The 20,000-nt window shown below is 38.2% G+C and overlaps 1 protein-coding gene across 13 annotated transcripts in view; it reads right to left on the minus strand.

Moving 5' to 3' along the window:
- Positions 1–20,000, minus strand: part of LOC106057400 (rap1 GTPase-activating protein 1-like) — a 508,422-nt gene that overhangs the window by 128,280 nt on the left and 360,142 nt on the right. For 2 of the 13 annotated variants that reach the window (XM_056007686.1, XM_056007685.1), the window contains exon 1: positions 5,530–5,795. The exons of 10 other annotated variants lie outside the window; for them this stretch is intronic. The gene's annotated coding sequence lies outside the window, so the exon portion shown is untranslated. Of the gene's footprint in view, positions 1–5,529; positions 5,796–20,000 lie in introns of those variants that run through there. One more of the 13 variants, XM_056007687.1, reaches the window with a different exon arrangement.

Below are 20,000 nucleotides of genomic sequence, written 5' to 3' on the forward strand. Positions count from 1 at the left end.
AGATATGACCTAAACTAAGAAGGCTAAGATATGACCTAAACTAAGAAGGCTAAGATATGACCTAAACTAAGAAGGCTAAGATATGACCTAAACTAAGAAGGCTAAGATATGACCTAAACTAAGAAGGCTAAGATATGACCTAAACTAAGAAGGCTAAGATATGACCTAAACTAAGAAGGCTAAGATATGACCTAAACTAAGAAGGCTAAGATATGACCTAAACTAAGAAGGCTAAGATATGACCTAAACTAAGAAGGCTAAGATATGACCTAAACTAAGAAGGCTAAGATATGACCTAAACTAAGAAGGCTAAGATATGACCTAAACTAAGAAGGCTAAGATATGACCTAAACTAAGAAGGCTAAGATATGACCTAAACTAAGAAGGCTAAGATATGACCTAAACTAAGAAGGCTAAGATATGACCTAAACTAAGAAGGCTAAGATATGACCTAAACTAAGAAGGCTAAGATATGACCTAAACTAAGAAGGCTAAGATATGACCTAAACTAAGAAGGCTAAGATATGACCTAAACTAAGAAGGCTAAGATATGACCTAAACTAAGAAGGCTAAGATATGACCTAAACTAAGAAGGCTAAGATATGACCTAAAGTGTCCTAATGCACCATCAGATTTAACACGATGGCAAGCATAAGTGAAATAAAATGTAACTGATTTCAGACTTCAGATCTATGGGGCAGCGTGTCGGGGTTATTATTTTAGCCATGGCTCGTCTTCCTGGGAACCCCTGACAGTCTATCAGTTAATTTATGAAGAAATTACCAAGAGAACGAATATGGCAATAGGATGACGTATACTAGTTGACAACGAGAGTGTATCTAACAAAGCAAAGGTTTAATGAAGCAATGATAGAGTATAACATACATGATGGTTATACAAAGTGATTAACATTAAGTCATCGCGAATAGGATATGAGTAAACATACAAGATTGTTAACAGATAGGCACACCTTGGTCACAGAGCAAACAGTCCATTCTGGGCTCGCGACGCCCACAACCCAATGCCGTGGATAATGACCCAGTAGGGTCCATGTAACTACAGATCAGACTTGCCTTCAGCGGAGTCCCAAGCCTGAGTCCCCAATACTGGGGAACAAACAAGAAACAGGAAGCTCCAGCCAAGAATCTGCTACCCAGAACAAAAAGAAGCAACGATGACATCACAGCGCGTCCTTAGAAACAACGCACAAACTAGTATGGTGCACTAACGAAACACACCAATCAAAGAAGTTACTCCATATGCGCATGACACAGAGGTCATCTGTTTTTGTGGCCCATGGTTAATGAGGATGTTATGTGGCCAGCCCAACTACATACTGCCTTTATTTTTCCCCAAATAATGTCAGGTGCCCAATATAGATAGGTGGAATCAGGGGCGTCCTATAATTCTAAAATTCAAAAGTCTACTCTTCACTGGGATTCGAACTCGAGATCCCTCGGTTAGGGAGCTAGTCGCTTGGCCACTCAGCCACCACGTGAAAGGTTTTGGGAGGGCAAAGGTCAGCACACTTCGTTTTTACAGTTCCAATCCTTCAATAGCATTTGTAACGTGATGTCATTATTCCATTCAGTGCTGCCCTCCTGAGTAATACGTTTCTAGAACTCAAAATACTGGACATCGCATATTGGTCGTGGTTCCATCATGGATCACTCCGGTGGAGCTTACAGCGCTCCCGAAACTAACAATCTGTCAAGGCGAGATCCTGCTGGAACCCACTCAATTCATAATAATGAGTCGCTATTTGGTGATTTGAATAGGGCCTCAATATTCCAAAATCCGGGCCTGCTCAAAGACTTAGGAACAGCTTCTTGCTGCAAACTACGACAGTAGACTCAAAACTGTAATGGTGCTTGGTCTCATAAAACACCTTTATAGACGACCTTAGGGGGCGGCAACCGCCACAAGCCATGCGACTCAGGGGGCCTCACGATATAGAGCATTTTTAGTTCCGTGACCCTGATATATAACTCTTCTAGTGCCCCGCCACTGCTAAGGCCGCCTCTAGTTAGTCATTAGGTCTAGATCTATATTTAGAGATAGAGTATGGAATTTTGTAGGTCTAGATCTATAATTTAGAGATAGAGTATGGAATTTTGTAGGTCTAGATCTATAATTAGAGATAGAGTATGGAATTTTGTAGGTCTAGATTTATAATTAGAGATAGAGTATGGAATTTTGTAGGTCTAGATCTATAATTAGAGATAGAGTATGGAATTTTGTAGGTCTAGATCTATATTTAGAGATAGAGTATGGAATTTTGTAGGTCTAGATCTATATTTAGAGATAGAGTATAGTCCTAATACACGTACGATAGTTTACTTCCTGGTATATTTGTGGAAAGAAAGAAACAAAAAAGGTGAACAACATTTCTCAATGAACGCCTAATTGTGATTTATAATTAGAACATTTTCAGAATGAAGTTTCAAGTCGGACTGTCAAGTCTCAGGACATTGGGGAAGTCTAAACAGGAGATTATATTGTAGAACTGAAGGCGAGAGAAGTAGGCCAGTCGTAGAGATTGAAAGATATATACAGAAACAGCAATGCGGCTTTCAAGCACGAAGTCTGTTCATTAATTGACGGAAGGTGCGTGCGTGTTGCGTAAGACGAAATGTTAAACATTACATGGCAAGAAAAGTTCATGTAGATCAGAAGCAAAAAATAATGAAACGTGAATCATATTCACGGCAAACGTCTTGCCAGAACAGATTCACGGCATACTTCTTGCAATAACAAACTCATAATTTAAAATGCTAAGCACCTGCTACAATCGTCATCATCATTAAACATCGTATGAGTGAGGACTTGAAATGCTTAGATCCCCTCTTTCAAAAGCTCTGGCCTAATCCCATGCAGTCATGCGCATATTTTACCTCACATGTCAGGGGCTCGTGGCTTTCCAGACATTCATCAAGTTTGAGACACTCACAGCTTCATGTCCAGTTTGAAGTGGAAGCACAGCAATGCAGAGCCATCAGCTCCCTGGATTTGTGACGGCTAGGTGTGGGATACAGCGCGATGCGATATATTTTGTACAACGTAAAACACGAACACAAAAAGTAAGATGATGATTGAACGAGTAGAGTCCTACAAGGATCATCACCACATGAAATACAGCAGTGGAGAGACGTGCAGAAGACGTGTGAGTGTGAGAAGACGTTTTAGTGTTAGATGTGTGTGAGACAACGTGTTAGAATAATCGTAAAAACACATGTGAGCAGATGTGTGTGAAGACGTTTAAGAACACGTGTGAGAAGACGTTTAAGAACACGTGTGAGAAGACGTTTAAGAACACGTGTGTGAAGACGTTTAAGCAGACGTGTCAAGACGTTTAAGAAGACGTGTGTCAAGACATGTGAGAACACGTTTAAGAAGACGTGTGTCAAGACGTGTGAGAAGACGTTTAAGAACACGTGTGAGAAGACGTGTGTGAAGACGTTTAAGAAACGTGTGAGAAGACGTTTAAGAAAACGTGTGTCAAGACGTGTGTAAAGACGTTTAAGAAGACGTGTGTCAAGACGTGTGAGAAGACGTGTGAGAAGACGTTTAAGAAGACGTGTGTCAAGACGTTTAAGAAGACGTGTGTGAAGACGTCTGAGAAGACGTTTAAGAACACGTGTGAGAAGACGTGTGTGAAGACGTTTAAGAAGACGTGTGACAAGACGTTTAAGAAAACGTATGACAAGACGTGTGTAAAGACGTGTGAGAAGACGTGTGTCAAGACGTGTGAGAAGACGTTTAAGAAGACGTGTGTCAAGACGTGTGAGAAGACGTGTGTCAAGACGTGTGTCAAGACGTGTGTGAAGAGGTGAAGACGTGTGAGAAGACGTGTGTGAAGAGGTTTAAGAAGAAGTATGTCAAGACGTGTGTGAAGAGGTGTGAGAAGACGTGTGAGAAGACGTGTGTCAAGACGTGTGCCAAGACGTGTGTCAAGACGTGTGCCAAGACGTGTGTCAAGACGTGTGTGAAGAGGTTTAAGAAGACGGGTGTGAAGACGTTTAAGAAGATGTGTGTGAAGACGTGTGTGAAGACGTGTGTGAATGTGAAGACGTGAGTGTGAAATGACGATTGGAAGACATCGAACATGAAAACTGGCCTAGCCTTTGAATTTTCTTTTAGAAAATATGAGAACTGAGTCGTAAAGTCTTGAAACAGTTAACATTGGTGTCCAACTAGATCGGTGTTGCGGATGGAATACATGGTCTTTCTCGTGTAGTCAAATTAACAATGCGTGAAATGTTGTCCGAAGAAAAGGGAAAAATGGGCATCATCTGTCCTGAGAAGCGATATCTAGAGGACCTTTCAAGTTATGGTCAAGGCTTGATGGTAGCACCAGAGCGGAATATGAGACTAGAAAGGTCAGAATGAGAAGTATAATGGGGACAAAAGGTTTGGACCAAGGTAGTGAGCTGTTGGACAAACGTTACTGAATAGGAATTAAAGAAACGATCTGAAGCAAACTTGTAAATAGAGAGAGAGAGAGAGAGAGAGAGAGAGAGAAGGATATAGAGAAAGAAAGAAATCATGAGATACAGATATAAAGGATACGTATGGGGAAAGTGAGAAAGAGCGAGAGAGAAAGATAGAGACAAAGATACAAAGAGAAAGATAGAGACAAAGATACAAAGAGAAAGATAGAGACAAAGATACAAAGAGAAAGATAGAGACAAAGATACCAAGAGAAAGATAGAGACAAAGATACCAAGAGAAAGATAGAGACAAAGATACCAAGAGAAAGATAGAGACAAAGATACCAAGAGAAAGATAGAGACAAAGATACCAAGAGAAAGATAGAGACAAAGATACCAAGAGAAAGATAGAGACAAAGATACCAAGAGAAAGATAGAGACAAAGATACCAAGAGAAAGATAGAGACAAAGATACAAAGAGAAAGATAGAGACAAAGATACAAAGAGAAAGATAGAGACAAAGATACAAAGAGAAAGATAGAGACAAAGATACAAAGAGATAGATAGAGACAAAGATACCAAGAGAAAGATAGAGACAAAGATACAAAGAGAAAGATAGAGACAAAGATACAAAGAGAAAGATAGAGACAAAGATACCAAGAGAAAGATACTTAGTAAGATATAGAAAAAAAGAAAGGTCAATTAGAAAAAGAGGACAGCCAGCCATCCAGACAGGCAGGAAGGCAGGCAGGAAGACAGACAGACAGTCAGTCAGACAGACAGACAGAAAGACAGAATGACAGACAGATAGATAGATAGATAGATAGATAGATAGATAGATAGATAGACAGATAGATAGATAAGATAGATAGATAGATAGATAGATAGATAGATAGATAGATAGATAGATAGATAGATAGATAGATAGATAGATAGATAGATAGATAGATGAGAAAAAAAAAGAAATCGAAGCACTCAACTACCAAGATATCTCTAAATGGAGAGGCAGAGAGAGAGAATATCAATAACAACAAAACTCTATATCAATTGAGTCCCAGGGGAAAACAAAACACAATTTCACTCTAATCCATAATCTCACAGAAAGAGAAGCACACTCTGAACAATCTGTAATCCAATTGAACAATCGCTATTCCACACACTTGGGTTATTGCCTTCTCCAGCACGAAATGAATTCACTTAGAATAGCTGTAGTGGAACACAGACCCTATCTGTAAGCATGGAGTCCTGTAATACTAGATGGTGTTTATGTTTTATGACTTTGATCAGCTCGTGCTGAGTCAGGTCTAGCTTTCAGAGAACACAAAACAAAACAAAAAATGTCACAAGTCACACATCTGTCACAGTTCTCGAGAAACGTTTATATTTTTTTTTTACCTTGAAAGACCAGGTCTGTGTAACGGGCGCAAGGTGTCACACGCGTACAGATAAGAATAGAGGGACGCACTAGGTAAAGCGTTGCGCGGGAAGAGGGGGGGGGGGGGGAGGGCAAGGGGAATGGTCAAGGGAGTGCTAAAGTGAAATAATAAGGGGAGCTAAACAACATGTAGGTAAATAAATTAAAATCTTGCATAAAAATTGTAACAAACATTCGTCTAATTTTTTTTCTTCCAGATTTCAGTTTCTTGTTGTTAACTAGTTCAGTATAATACATACATTGTGACGTTTCTCTGTTCTTGCTTATAAAGCATTTTGAAGAGATGCCTTTCTACGTCAATTATACACCATGAGAAACATTCAAATTTTTTGAAGCCAGCCGTTTAAAATTATATGAGAAAATCAACGACCCATTTACACTATTTTCAATGATACTTACATTTATTTCAGATATCATAATTTTTAACTTAATGGACGATCGTTATAGAGTTATGCGTTGATAAAGCTAGTCATAGCTCCAGGTTTACTAGAGGAGCTAAGATATACAGTTACGTACTAACAGTCTTAAGTAAAGATCTAGATCTACTTTGGTAGAGCTGAGTCACAAGGCTTGTTCACAAATCCAATTATAAATCTAGATATACCAGAAGAGCAGTGTGCAGCTATTAGCTAAAGGATGTAACCATAAACCTAGATGACCTACAGTAGAGGGAGACAACTCAGGCTAGGTATTGATCAACAAGTTGAGCACTCTTTGTTTTCCAACAGACCAAATTCCTGTCCTTAAATTAAAACAAGCGTGCAGGGAAGAAAGAGGCCAAATGTAGAAGAGGCGAGAAACAGCTGAACGTGATTTGAATTTGTAATTTTGAATGTTAATTGATTTTTACCCCCCACTACCCTCGTGATCTTCATAGTCCTATCCAACAGAACATACGTAGTGTCCATCTTGGGTCGAGTAGTCAACTGTAGGATCCAAGTGGAATTCTTTTTTCAGGCGAATGTCGTGTTGAAATTAAAAGGTGTCAATCGTTTAATACTTCAATACCTTTTAAAAGGTTTCGACTTAAGACTTTATGCCATTGCATAATATATAGATCTATATTCAGCGCGGTGATTGAGAGAGAGAGAGAGAGAGAGAGAGGGAGACAGAGAAAGACAGAGAGAAAGAGAGAGAGAAAGAAAGAGAAATCGAGAGAGAAGGGGAAAGAGAGAGAGAGCGTTAGAGAGAGAGACAGAGAGAGAGAGAGACAGAGAGAGTGAGAAATATTGAGAGAGAGAAAGAAAAAGAGAAAGAAAGAGAGAAAGAAAGAGAGAGAGACAGATAGAGAAAAAGAAAGTGATAGAGAAAAAGAGAGAGGCATAATCCTCTATGTACTCTAACAGACCGACACACTTTGAACAACAGTAGAGCCAAGAGTAAACAGCGTATAAACCATGTGGAACATATCTGTCAGTGATGCCTAACCTCTTTCAACCTATGCGCCTGTCACATGCCCCAGTCACTCACTAGCCCCGTACCACAGAATTAAAAACTAAATCGTCCACGCCAATACTAAGCCTCTGAGGCCTCATTCAGTACTGCTGGCAGGAGGCCGGATAGCACCGCGTCACGGTTGGACCCCGCTGGCCGCAGTTTGGGCTTCACTGATCTATCCTATACGACTTCACTCGTTCCTGTTGCGTATCAGTGACCTTTCAAGGTGGCTTTTATGTCCAGCGATGCATAACGACCAACTGCCAACTGCTTCTTTGCTCTCCTCTCTCCTCCCTGTCTCCCCCCCCTCCCTCTCACGTTCTCTCTCTCTCCCCGACATGTGAGATAGTATCGAAACAACATCTACACAATAAGTGGGTGGAACAATAAACAAACAAAAACAAAACGAAACTGTAAGTTTGATCAATCAACGAATCAATCAATCAATCAATCAATCAAATGTTGTTTTATTTCTTCATTTAAAAAAGCAATTTAAATTATAACACTTTACAGTTAGTATTCAAAAGTGTAACAGAGAGACGTAACAGTGAGCCCGTGGGACTGATTTAAGTATAGGATGCCCCCCCCCCCCCCCCACACACAGTGAGCCCGTGGGACTGGGTTTAAGTATAGGAGGCCCCCCCCCCCACACACACAGTGAGCCCGTGGGACTGGGTTTAAGTATAGGATGCCCCCCCACACACAGTGAGCCCGTGGGACTGGGTTTAAGTATAGGAGGCCCCCCCCACACAGTGAGCCCGTGGGACTGGGTTTAAGTATAGGATGCCTCCCCCCCCCCACACACACGCACTTCCGAAAATTAAATTTAAATTTAAAAAATACAACAATAAAATCTATTTTTTTGTTAAATTCTTTTGATAAAACAAAGCTTTTACGAGGAAAAGCACCAGAAATCACTACCAGCACCGCACAATCACTACCATATATTGCACTACTGCAAAGTTTATCTCCTCTTTTTCTACATAAAACAAAATTAATTTATTATCACTGATTAACTATTTTTATAAAATGACTCACGTATTGTCTTCGACTACAAATAATTGTGCAAAAGATTCAACTTGATCCGGTTAATGATGGCTGCCTGGTCGGGATGGCTGCCTGGTCGTGTGGTTTGCGCGCTGGACTGTCGTTCAGATTTATCGATGGTCCAGGGTTCAAACCCTGCCCGCTCCCATCCCCCGCCGTCCTGCGGGAGGTTTGGACTAGGAAGTAATTATCTTCAACTCTGACGGAACATCCGAAACATATAAAACATTTTACAAACAAACAAACATGAGAAGTGGGAGAAAAAAACGGGTCAAATAATCAGCCCAGACAGACAGACAGACAGAGTGAGTTAAAATAAGCTTTGTGAGCCATACATTGAGTGTATCAGTACATCTATTAGAAGGAGCTCAAATTCAGGATACTAATTTTTGTACCTAACTATTCGGTAATGAGCTCATACATGCCATAAATTAAAATTCTTACACTTTAAAGATTTTTTTCTTTAGGGCACAACAAACACCTTTAACACCTTTGCGCCATCAGGTACCAGTCGTAACATCTGGTCGCTGCTTTGGTGATGGGATCGCTTTAAAAGTCCGTGGCTCGAGTCCTCCTCGGAGCTCATCTAAGTTTCAACAAATTTTCTTTATTTTCTACTCTGTGACATTTGTGCTAACAGTACTACACGCCATAAAGCGTCATGTTTATTCATCTTTAAAAGACCGTTTGCAGTTCATTTTGTAGTCAGGCATTAGAGACATTTGGAGACATTTGGCAATCTCTACACTTGCATACATTGAGTTTATTGTTCTTATTCCTATCACCACATGCCTCATCCTGTTTACATTAAATATGGAAAACAACTTGCTTTCAGCGTGACTGGACATGGGAGCAAGGTTAACAAACCCGGCACACTAATTAATGATTAGCGTCTTTATAATCAGCATGTTGACCAAAGTGCTAGGGCGCGATATAGCATGAATGGGGAAAACACGAGCCGAAACGTAGATTAGGAGAAAATAGGGGGAAGAATTGAACCCTTGATCAGCTGGAAATAATCCACATACACGCGTCGTGGGGAGGGGGGGGGGGGGTAAACTTGGGTGGGACGGAGAAATGGCAAAAAAAAAACTTGGTCATCAATAAAAACAAAATGTAGCGGGTGAAGGGTTAATAGTCCTGGCTACCAGATCATGACAATACAAATTTAAAACAGCACAAAAGTGCAATACATCTCTAGCGGTACAGTGTAGTGTATATTGTTTCGTTTTATCATAATTGAACGCCCCATGTCTTGGAAATAATTTTGTTTCATTATAATTGAACGGTCAATGTCAAAATCACTTAGTTTCATCATTATTGAAAGCCCAAAGTCATCAATAAATTTTGTTTGATCATTATTGAACGTCTAATGTCTGCTAAATTATTTTGCAACATCATAACTTAACGCCAAAAGTGTTTAAACTATTTTGGACGCACACACTTTTGATTAATTTGAGATGCTCAAACACTGTGAAAAAACTATCAATAGTTTGTTGTTGTTTTTTTTTTTTTTGGTTATGTCATGAGCAGTCCTCGTTTGTTGAGTTCGTTTTATACTATATCCTAGTACTTCTCAAATTTTGTTTAATGTGGATACATTCTGTAACATTTTTCTAGCAATGTCAAACCTAGTATCTTGAACTCAAGGGTTCATAGTCTATCTTTGGGCCCCCACCTCAGCCTGTCTATCAATTCTATTCTTATATTTATATATGTTTGATAATAAGTTGATGATCTAGAGGACAAGAAACACAAGTCCAGGAATAAATTCATTCTCAATAGATTTCTTCACAGCAGGCGAAACTCTAACAATAAATACATTAGACACGGCACAACATTCTACAAGAAATAAACTGACATTCAAATAACAATGGCAACTAAATGGCTTTCGGAGCTCAAGGAATTTACTGAAGCTAAGAAAAACAGATGGGAAAAAAAGGAAAAGAATAATAAGGGAGATAAAAACTATAAAAGAAATGAATGAATGAGCGTCTCAATTTAAAAACCGTTACAATAGATAGAGAAAGATAGAAAGATAAGATAGAAAGAAAGATAAGATACGATAGATGGGAAAGTTAGCTCTTCTTAATGTCGTGTCAACGTATTCACCAGGCAACTCCAAAGCAAGAACCATCGAGGGGCATGGCATAATATCTAAAAATAGAACTATCTTGGAACAAATCTGACCCTTAGCTTTGCCCGCTGCGTCGTTAGTTCTCCCTCACTTGCTACCCTCACTGCACCCTCCCGGCATCCCCTCTGCACCCAATGTCCATTTCTTCATTCACCCCCCCCCACCTCCCATCTCATCCTCCGCTGAAACTCTCTCCATTCCCTATTATCGATCTCTGTGTTTCTTCTAGCCAGGTCTTGGACAACTTCTTGCTCCTCTCGCTGCCCCAACCCCCCCCCCCCCAAGTAGATTATGTATGCAAGTGTGCTTGGTCGATGGTCAGCCTGTCCGAGTGGAGTGTCCGAGATTCGCGGCTCGTCTTGTTTGGCGAGTAGCGGTAGAGGGCACCACCCTCTCTAGACCGGGTCAGTGGTTTTTACTAACATGTCCGAGCGAGCGAATTTCCATTATTGATGACCCTAGAAATAAAAGTCGCGTGCATTTATTGTGTTGAATGAGGTCCAGAGAAAGTATGCAAAGTGCCGGGCACTCCCTTGGCATGACTTAGTTCTCCACGCTCATGGCAATGAGTCAAAGATGTAATTGTACAGAGTGGAAAGAGTCTGCTATTGTGCTTGGAACCTGGAGGACATGACATACGTTCACAGTAATCATTCTTGTATTGAAAAGACCAGACCAGATATTGGAAAGAGAAATATTAACGATACGTCTACTTATTAGCAGAACTACAAGACGTTTGCCAGTATTTGGTATAAAAGGTAATGCAGCAACTATTCACCGGAAGTATAAACTTGTTTAGGGCTTTAATTTAGAGTGATGGGGACAGGTTCTAATAATAATAATAATCTTTATTGTCCGTATGGAAAGTTGTCTTACAATTAGTGCATTACACCAAACAAAAAACATAAAAAAACATATTAAAAAAACAACATAAAACATAAAAACATATACAACGGACTCTTAAAGATCTAAGAAATGTGTTGGTCAAGTTTCAAGATTTGTGAGGTGGAGAAGAATTCTGTAAATTAAATTCAAACTTAGACATGCCAATTTTAATAGCAATGATGTTTATTCCGAAGATGAGTGCAGTGTTTCACAAGGCCACTAAACCCAGTTGTTACCTGCACATTTTCCGTTATCCGCCGGAGATCTGAGCCTTTTTTTTTATCTATCTATCTATCTATCTATCTATCTATCTATCTATCTATCTATCTATCTATCTATCTATCTATCTATCTATCTATCTATCTATCTATCTATCTTATCTATCTATCTATCTGTCATGCTAGCTAGAGAGAGAGAGAGAGAGAAAAAGAGGGTGTATGTGTGTGTGTGAGAGAGAGAGAAAGAGAGAGAGAAATTTCCAAAGATAGGTGTAGACGGCAAAAAAAGATAACTTTGTTCTCTCTGTCTTGCTTGTCTCTGTTGTATGTGTCAAAAATTCTAGATCTCTTGTAATAAATTTGTAGTCTACAGAATAATTGCATTTCCCCTTAATTTTCGTTAACTGTTTTCTTATGACCAATGACCAATGAACTAATGAGGAGGTGCTACAAAGAGCAGGGTGCCAGGACATACGCTGTGTTATCAATAGCAGACGCCTTGGTTGGCTTGGTCACATTCGTAGAATGCCAGTAGGTCGACTTCCACAGGACATTCTGTATGGCGATCTAACAGAAGACAGGAGAGCCGCTGGTTGTCCACGTTTACGGTATATGGATGTATGCAAACGCGACATGAAGCTCTTCAACAGCTGGGAAAATGTGACACTGGATAAATTCAGATGGAGAGCGAGAACAAAAGGAAGGGCCCGGATTACAGATGCCATACACAACAGTAGTAGAATGAAGAGTGAAAATGCAACGGCGCCTGTTGATTAAATATGCCCAACCTGTGACCGCAGCTGTGCATCAAGGATTGGCCTCTTTAGCCGCACAAGAAGTTGCAAAGGGACGAGATCGTCTTTTGAAACTTAAAATGCCACAGACAGTTGTCTTATGAAGCTTATCATTTGGTTACAAGAGTTTTGATAAAGCCAACAATAATTAGTTTATGATTTTACAGGAAAATAATAGCAATTAGATGTGACCTACATATGAAAGTAAGTTTCTCTGTCTGATCACATTTTTTGAACGAATGAAACATTCCCAAGCTGCCAGCATTGACCAGGAAAAAAATAAGTATGAAACTTTGTCGTTGCTTAGAGATTCTAATACATAGCAAAAGACAGAAGAATGGATAGAGACGAAAGACAGATCATGACCAATAGACTAAGGCAGGGCCGGATTTAAGGGAGGGTATGTGGGACCACTGCCCAGGGATCTCCACCAGAAAGGGGCTCCCACAACAAAAAAACATAATCCCTATTTCGATAGGTCAACAACTTTACGTTGTTTTTGAAACATTTTTTCGCGTTTTAACCTACAATACTTTAAATCTGACAGTTAATAATACTGCCGAGGTTAAAAAATATTTGCTTATAGTGTTCTTGTAATATACTTTGGGTTTACTACATTTCGTAAAACCTATACATTTAGTTGTTTTTTTTTTACTAAAATATGCATATAAAATAATCTTTTATGTTTCAACAAAGGAAAATGAAATTTAATTTACAAATTTTCTTTTATTATACGACATGCGGATGTTATTTTTATTGAGTGGATTTTTATTAAAGTTTTCAAAAAGTGTAGGGACCTTCACAAAAGTTCTGCCCCGGGGCATCCAAGTACTTAACTTCGGCCCTGGACTAAGGGACAGGCAAAGGGTGTACCAACTATACCAGTGTTGATAAGCTTTACCTTCACCTGTCACGTAATCTGTTTAATTGTTGGGGCACCACGCATGATCTGACGACAGTCCTTTTCCATTACAGTCTGTATTTTGCCTTGATTAGAATCTCTTTGAAGGACAGCCCGTCCATTCTTTAACGTTGTCTTTTCATCGCTTTTCTTGTCTGCCTCTTTTTTTTTTCCTGGTACTGTTCCCCGAAGGAAGACTTTGCGTGTCCTGAGGACATCGTAAGATGGCCAAAAATTTTTAGTTAGTTTTCTGACAGTGCCCAACAAGTCATACTGAGACCCAATTGCCATAGTTTATGATCCTGTTTACGACCGTGTATTTGTGATTTGTGATATCTTAAAAAGAAATGACCTAGTATTCACTCTGAAAACATATTCTAAGCACTTTCGTAGGTTGCAAAAAGTATTTTGTTTGTGTGAATTAAGTAAAAGTTTAGCCTCTCTTGGCATTGTTTAGTTGACCTATTTATTTCTAAATCTCTCCCAATCTTTTTATTTTCTCTTGTTTATTTTTAGGTTTCCTTATATCGCCCCCACATTTATCCGTATTGCTTGAAAACAGAACAAAGAGGAGATTACTCTGATCAAATGTATTATGAGAATTTCCAAATGGGGTTAAAAAAAAAAGGTGACAAGAAAAAAAAATGTCGCATTTAAATATTCACTCATCCCACTCCCCCAGACAAACAAAATCCGCTCCTCTGCAAGCTGTGTATTCTGATCTACTGCTCACGTTACAATAAAACAATCGATAGAAGTGAAAAAAAAAACTTTCGATCCAGAGCGGAGATGAACTTTAGTTTAATCAGTTGCTGCCCTTTTTTATATTCTTTCTGGCCTCTTTCCATTTCAGCGTTGACAAAACAAGGAGAGTTATACACTTTGGTGGCCAAAGCTGGCCATTAGGGGGACCACTGGGCTAGATTGATGGCCAAAGAAAGCCGACTATCTTGCTAGCAATGTCCTAAACGTTGTGCTTTATACTTCATAGCCCACCCCCCTCCAGCTTAAACCCCCCCCTCTTTGACCCCCATCTCAAGTAATTGTGAGAGGGGGGGAATGAGAAAGTCAGAGATTGCTTGAACGTCTGACGGAAACAAATAAGAAATATGACCGAGAAAGAAAGAGAAAGAGAGATTCAGTGTGTTTTTCAGATAGAGAGAAAGAGAGATTCAGTGTGTTTTTCAGATAGAGAGAAAGAGACATTCAGTGTGTTTTTCAGATAGAGAGAAAGAGAGATTCAGTGTGTTTTTCAGATAGAGAGAAAGAGAGATTCAGTGTGTTTTTCAGATAGAGAGAAAGAGACATTCAGTGTGTTTTTCAGATAGAGAGAAAGAGAGATTCAGTGTGTTTTTTAGATAGAGAGAAAGAGAGATTCAGTGTGTTTTTCAGATAGAGAGAAAGAGAGATTCATTGTGTTTTTTAGATAGAGAGAAAGAGAGTGACTGAGACAGAGAAAGAGAGAGAAAGAGAGTGTGTTTTTCAGATAGAGAGAAAGAGAGTGACAGAGACAGAGAGAGAGAGAGAAAGAGAGAGCAAGTGAGTGTGTTTTTCCGAAAGAAAGAGAGAGAGAGACAGAGAGAGTGGGTGAGCGAGATAGAGAAAGAGAGTGATTGAGTGAGTGCGTGTGTGTGTGTGTGAGAGAGAGAGAGGAGAGAGAGAGAGAGAGAGAGAGAGAGTGAGTTGATGGTGAAAGGCGATAGGAAAGCAGGAATACAAATTGCTAGAATGTCATGAAGTTATTGATGACACAAAATATTTTCCGGTCACAGGCAAAAATACATTTTAAGGTCGAACTTGAGGTCATCATGAAAACTGGTGTCCAGATGTATCATCCCTTGCTACGTGTCGCTACAACATTAGTCACTGGTCAGTAGGTACAGTGTAGTATTACTGCAGTATAGTTTGACATCAAGCAATATGTTACCAATATTTATTTACTGTTGCTGACAATCTCATCTACTTCCAGCTCTATACTGAAAACTATTCGTTTGACTTTCAGATATTGTCACGAGAATGTCAAGGACGCTTTTTTGAACTTGATGGCAACCAAATATAAAATAATATAGCTATAAGTTTAATAATATCTCAATGTGTTGGGTTTGACCTTTGCATCAAATCTCATTTATAACCGCTCGTTAGTTAACCATTTGTTTTAAAAGAAGTTTAAAGTCATGAATCCAGCTTCAATAATCACATTACCACCTCATTCTCTCAACTCATTGGCCTCCTTCAGTCGTGAAACTACTAGGGTTCATCTCGAACACTTTTTCATATGGCAGTGGAGCCCTATTTTGGAGAAACACTTATAATTATATAAAGCACTAGGAACGAAAAAGCTTTAGAAATGTTAACTCTACTAATCTAAAAATGTTTACACACATTTCCCAAACAACTTATAAAACACCAACACCAACCTATATCTTATCAGCACGTCCTTTAGTTCGTACACCGGATACACCGAAAAAGCTTGCTATTTATAGTTTTTGTTTCCGTTAAGTATGGAAATCTCCATTATGCATCTCATTTCAACAAGGTAATGTTCATTTCAAGATCTCTTTATATTGCCATTGAAAACAAAAATGAGCTTGAAAATTAAGGGACGGAACAAATATCGCAAAAAAATGTTTCCATCTAATATCGGACTCATCTTCTAATGCAACACCTGACCGAGATGGTCAGAAATGTCCAGTTGTCTTACAGAAGTAGAAGTAGAATGTTTTAATTGAGGCTTTAGAAAAAAAACAACTTTACTTGAATTTTTTTTCCTGCTTCTAAAGCTCAAACTAAATCAGTATGGAATAAGAAGGTCGTTTTTGTTTCTGCTTGCTAATATAACATATATAATAGTTTAAGTTTTGTTTTTCTAAAACTACATCATAGTTATTAAACTTTAGCCTCTACAAAATTTTACCAGCTTTGAGAAACATTTACTGACTCCGGACACGTTAATTTATAGAAGTGTTTACTGACTCCCCGATATGTTAAACTTATAGAAGTGTTTACTGACTCCGGACACGTTAATTTATAGAAGTGTTTACTGACTCCCCGATATGTTAAACTTATAGAAGTGTTTACTGACTCCGGACACGTTAATTTATAGAAGTGTTTACTGATTCCCAATATGTTAACTTATAGAAGTGTTTACTGACTCCTCAATATGTTAACTTATAGAAGTGTTTACTGACTCCTCAATATGTTAACTTATAGAAGTGTTTACAGATTCCCAATATGTTAACTTATAGAAGTGTTTACTGACTCCTCAATATGTTAACTTATAGAAGTGTTTACTGATTCCTCGATATGTTAAACTTATAGAAGTGTTTACTTACTCCGGACACGTTAATTTATAGAAGTGTTTACTGACTCCCCGATATGTTAAACTTATAGAAGTGTTTACTGACTCCTCGATATGTTAAACTTTTAGAAGTGTTTACTGATTCCCAATATGTTAACTTATAGAAGTGTTAACTGATTCCCAATATGTTAACTTATAGAAGTGTTTACTGACTCCTCAATATGTTAACTTATAGAAGTGTTTACTGACTCCCCGATATGTTAAACTTATAGAAGTATTTACTGATTCCTCAATATGTTAACTTATAGAAGTGTTTACTGATTCCCAATATGTTAACTTATAGAAGTGTTAACTGATTCCTCAATATGTTAACTTATAGAAGTGTTTACTGACTCCCCGATATGTTAACTTATAGAAGTGTTTACTGATTCCCAATATGTTAACTTATAGAAGTGTTAACTGATTCCTCAATATGTTAACTTATAGAAGTGTTTACTGACTCCCCGATATGTTAAACTTATAGAAGTGTTTACTGATTCCCAATTTGTTAACTCATAGAAGTGTTTACTGACCCCCGATATGTTAACTTATAAAAGGTTTTTACTGACCCCAATATGTTAACTTGAAAAGGTTTACTGACCTCTAATTTGTTAAGTTACAGAAGTGATTACTGACCTCCGATTTGTTAAGTTACAGAAGTGTTTACTGACCTCCGATTTATTCAGTTACAGAAGTGTTTACTGACCTCCGATTTGTTAAGTTACAGAAGTGTTTACTGACCTCCGATTTGTTCAGTTACAGAAGTGTTTACTGACCTCCGATTTGTTCAGTTACAGAAGTGTTTACTGACCTCCGATTTGTTCAGTTACAGAAGTGTTTACTGACCTCCGATTTGTTCATTTACAGAAGTGTTTACTGACCTCCGATTTGTTAAGTTACAGAAATGTTACTGACCCCAGATATAATTACTTTCTTACACAGCCAATCGATATCTTTAATATTTTTGTACTTGGTTTATTGAAGGGAGAGCCGAGTAAAAAATGTCTTGTTTTAAACCCATTTCAAGCTCCTCCAGAAGTCCAATACATTCGTAGATCGACGTGGAGCTAGTGACATTACAGAGGATGTCTTGTAATTCAAGTCTACATTTAATATCAACTCATTTGGTACATAAATAGAGCATTAGTTTAAAGAGCAGTAGTAGGTCGATGGACTGCATTGGAAAACAAACACAAGTTTAGAAAGAACTACTGGCATCACAAAGTGCTGGGACATCTCACGTGACGGGCGATTAGGTCGAATTTGTTATAGCAATTTAAAACAACAAAGACAAGAAGCATCGTACTGTCTCTTACTGTAACTGTGTTTCAAACAAACAAACATTTCACAAACACAATGTACCACTGTTAAGACAGCCATAACAACATTGTATCGATACTCGATCATTATGCTTTACATAATCTCAAACCTTAACTCACGTAAAAGGAAAGTTCGAGAGATATTGAGTGTCTGGGACAGGGCATACATTGGATACTTAAAGTTTGTCCGTGAGTCTGTTTGTGTGTTGGAATAAGGGCTGTACTTTTGGGTGTTTGTGTCCACAACAGGACAAAAGAAAACACTCTATGAGACTAGCTTAACCCCTGTGTGTCTGCCTGCATCAGTCAGAGTGTTTAGGGTTAACTAAATTATCAAGTCTCCTTCAGCTTTTCTTTTTATTGACGTCTAAGATTTAACCCCCCAAAATGTTATCATGTTACTCTTGTCTGGATAATCTCGAAAAACAAAACAAATTGCGACTTTGTTACAACGTCAGCTGTATCAGTAACTCGTGAGGGAAACAAGGTGACTGGGACAGTGGACCTTGGCGTGCGACTGGACAACAGGTCAATACCATATCCTGACTTTTATTTTTTTTTTTATCTCGTACTGTTTAGCTTGTTGCAGCCAGGGAGAAACAGGTTCACTGAATTTGTGTGCGTGTGTGGTGTGCGTGTGTGTGTGTGAGGACACATAAGGGAGTGGTTTTCTAAGAGTTTAACGTTCAAAGCTGGTGTCAGAACTGAACATTAGGTGTTTAGCAAACAGGGTGTCTATCTAAAAGTACTTTCTACTGCGCAGTTTTTTTTTCACCGTCCGTTCACTCACAAAATATCTCGATCTATTGGTTCGGTGGAAATCAAACGTTTAATTAGAATAATGGGAATCAAACACATTTGAATGGAGATATAGTTCGACTTTAAATTAAGACAAGAACTTAATGAAACACTAAACAATTAAATATATCTATCGTTAGGACATAAACTGAAAGGAGCACAGATAAAAAATAGATAAGGTTACAAAGACATTTAGCGTGGAAAAACAGACTCAAAATCGACTCCCGAAGTGGTCCACCCAGGCAGGTAAAAAATAGGGAGGTTTCAATATTATCAGAAAGAATATCAGAAACTATAAACTACAAACTATCAACAACTACAAACCTACCTCCGTCGATACAAAATGAAGAGACGTGCTCGTGACGAAAGTGATGCCGAGACTGTTGTATTGTTAGTTCGACTAACGACTTAATACCACAGGATACGAAGACTTATTAATGTTGTTATTATTACATTGTTAATATGCATTCAATGAACTGATAGTTATGAAGATATAGTTCAACGTGAACCTGGCCTAGCTGATGCTATTGAATGATTATCTAATAGATTTTTTTTTTTTTCAAAAGAACCAATCTCTCATTCAAAGCCTCAAAAAAGAAACTTTTGCCTTGGTTGTGTATTAATATTGTTACTCCACTGACGGTTCCGAGTTTGCATTAATGAAACACTGCTTATTAATTGTTGTTTTAAACTACATTTGACTTATATGCATACTAAATAGTTATTTCTCTTTTGAAACAAAAGTAAACATTTTATTTAAAATGTAACTAGCTAGTAAGACAAAAAATATTTAATTTAATAATAAAATCAACAAAAATTGTCGACAAAAATGACAAAACCATTGACATAAATGTGTTACAAAATATACTAAAAGAAAGTGGTATTTTTTTTTACAATTAATAGTAAATATTTCTAAAATGGTGTATTTTTATGAAAAACTGCTATCATAGTTGATTTAAAAAATTAAACTGTTTGTCTCCAGAAAAGAAAAAAAGTTGAATTTGCATAAGAACTTTAAAGATCTAAACTATCATATATCGGATTTTTTAATATATTTTCTAGTTTTTCAGATCTAAACTAGACGTACGGACTACGGTTCGGACGGACAGACAGATCACATAAAACTAAAAGCGGCTATTTCCCTTTCGTGGGCGGCTAATACTTAATCCTCGGATAATACAAAAATGAAGATATAACTATTGTACTACCAAAAATGTACATGACAATAAACATTGCAACATAACTGACAAGAGTTATGACAA

This window comes from Biomphalaria glabrata, chromosome 13 (assembly GCF_947242115.1).
Source record: "Biomphalaria glabrata chromosome 13, xgBioGlab47.1, whole genome shotgun sequence".
In the NCBI taxonomy this organism is placed as follows: domain Eukaryota; kingdom Metazoa; phylum Mollusca; class Gastropoda; family Planorbidae; genus Biomphalaria; species Biomphalaria glabrata.